General features: G+C 55.8%; 1 protein-coding gene across 1 annotated transcript in view; it reads right to left on the reverse strand.

The window, feature by feature from the left end:
* LOC308159192 (mitogen-activated protein kinase 4-like) overlaps window positions 1–2,500 on the reverse strand; it is a gene marked incomplete at both ends in the record, with an annotated part of 21,769 nt that overhangs the window by 18,266 nt on the left and 1,003 nt on the right. The gene's annotated exons all lie outside the window — the stretch shown is intronic.

A 2,500-nucleotide genomic window follows, 5' to 3' on the forward strand; every position in this document is an offset into this window, starting at 1 on the left:
TGTTAATAAGTCCAGAGTCCAGAGAGGAGAGGAGAGGGGAGGGGAGAGGAGAGGAGAGGAAAGGAGGGGAGGGGAGGGGAGGGGAGGGGAGGGGAGAGGAAAGGAGGGGAGGGGAGGGGAGGGGAGAGGAGAGCCCCCTCTCCTCTGCACCCCCACTACCTCCACCCCCACCTCCACCCCCACCCCCACCCCCTCTCCTCTGCACCCCGCTGCCCCACGCTCGGTGCTCCGGGCCTGGGCTCGAGATCTGACAAAGCTCCCCTTTCACTGGTGCCTCGCCCCGGGCCTGCTAGTGTTTCACTCTGGGACCCAGAGCCCATAACAAAACAGAACAATGGACCAGTAAACTGTCACATTCAGCCCATCAGAACCCCCTAGTCCAGGACAACAGACCGGGGGGGGGGGGGGGGGGGGGGTAATCGTTCAATTTGATTACCGGGGGGTAATTTGATAGGGGCATCGTGGAGATGGGGGGGGGGGGGTTATGAATGCAAGGCTTTATTGCGGGACTACTGTTGACAATAACGGGGTGGTTACTGGTTTCCATTCGTGCCAAGCAGAGAATCTCAGGAGAGAGGGAGGACAGAGAGGGAGGACAGAGAGGGAGGACAGAGAGGGAGGACAGCGGGCGGTGAGCTCAGTGACGGCGGATAATGGATACTGTATGAGTCTGTGTCCTATACAGAGACACATGCGCACGCACGCTCGCACAGAGAGAGAGAGAGAGAGAGAGACACACGTGCACACATATGCACGCACACACACAGAGAGAGAGAGAGACAAGGGCATGCAAACACAGAGAGAGAGTGAGAGAGAGAGAGACACACACACACACACACACACAGATATGCACACACACACTGACACACACACACATGCACAAACACACACACACACACACCTGTATCATTGGATACGGTGGAACATTGTAGTGAAAACACTGTCATGAAACTTTATACAACATTGTTACAAGAGTAATCAACCCTTTACTGTACCCTCTAAGGCTGGCTATAGCTCTATAGAGGACTGCACCTCACACACAGACACCACAAGCAAGAAAGGCTTTAAAAACGTTGCTTTAGAAGACAGAAGAATTCCTCACAGACACAGGCATGAACACACACACACACACACACACACACAGACATTGAGACACAAATACACACCCTCCCTCCCACACACACACACACACACAAACACACAACACACACCAGTCTCTGTTGCAAGAGTAATTTACCCTTTACTACACAGATATATTGCTCACATAACATGCTTAAAAAAAACTTCTTTGTTTTCACCCTCTAAGGCTGGCTATAGCTATATTTTGGGACTATCTGAATACAGCATCTCAACCTCCCTGTCCGTGAAAACTCTACTGTAGTCTGAGAGCGCTGTGCTATCTGTCATATCTCCCTCCTCCTATCTCTCTTCAACAACAATATCTCTTTCTTATCTCTCCCACGCCTCCCCCGGTGTCTGGACCTCACCCGACAGACACAAACAGGCCTGGGTCAAACACATAGTACAGTACAGTAGAATACTGGAACATTGTGTGCTTCATCCCAGTATGTAACATTAAAGCTTTCTTAGGGGCCATGAAGGGGTGTTCTAAGGGGAGGGGCCAGGGCTGTTCTAGGGGAGGGGCCAGGGCTGTTCTAGGGGAGGGGCCAGGGGTGTTCTAGGGGAGGGGCCAGGGGTGTTCTAGGGGAGGGGCCAGGGGTGTTCTAGGGGAGGGGCCAGGGGTGTTCTAGGGGAGGGGCCAGGGGTGTTCTAGGGGAGGGGCCAGGGGCGTTCTAGGGGAGGGGCCAGGGGTGTTCTAGGGGAGGGGCCAGGGCTGTTCTAGGGGAGGGGCCAGGGGCGTTCTAGGGGAGGGGCCAGGGGTGTTCTAGGGGAGGGGCCAGGGGTGTTCTAGGGGAGGGGCCAGGGGTGTTCTAGGGGAGGGGCCAGGGGTGTTCTAGGGGAGGGGCCAGGGGTGTTCTAGGGGAGGGGCCAGGGGTGTTCTAGGGGAGGGGCCAGGGGTGTTCTAGGGGAGGGGCCAGGGGTGTTCTAGGGGAGGGGCCAGGGGTGTTCTAGGGGAGGGGCCAGGGGTGTTCTATATACAGTATATATATATATATTATTTTATTTTTTCTGAGTGGGGCAGTCCCACTCATACTTTTCATTTTATTAGACAGATATAGTGAAGACAGACAGGAAAGTAAGGAGAAGAAGGGAGAGAGGGCATGTCAGCAGGGCATGGGCCGGATTCTAACCCATGCCGACATGGGCATATTTGTGCACTGTAGACCGTGGTGCTAGACCACTGGACCACCCCAGGCCACTGCCAGGGGTGTTCTAGGGGAGGGGCCAGGGGTGTTCTAGGGGGGAAGGGCCAGGGGTGTTCTAGGGGAGGGGCCAGGGGTGTTCTAAGGGGGAGGGGCCAGGGGTGTTCTAAGGGGGAGGGGCCAGGGGTGTTCTAGGGGGGAAGGGCCAGGGGTGTTCTAGGGGAGGGGCCAGGGGT

The sequence above is a fragment of the Nansenia antarctica genome (assembly GCF_963989245.1).
Source record: "Nansenia antarctica genome assembly, chromosome: 5".
Lineage (NCBI taxonomy): Eukaryota > Metazoa > Chordata > Actinopteri > Argentiniformes > Microstomatidae > Nansenia > Nansenia antarctica.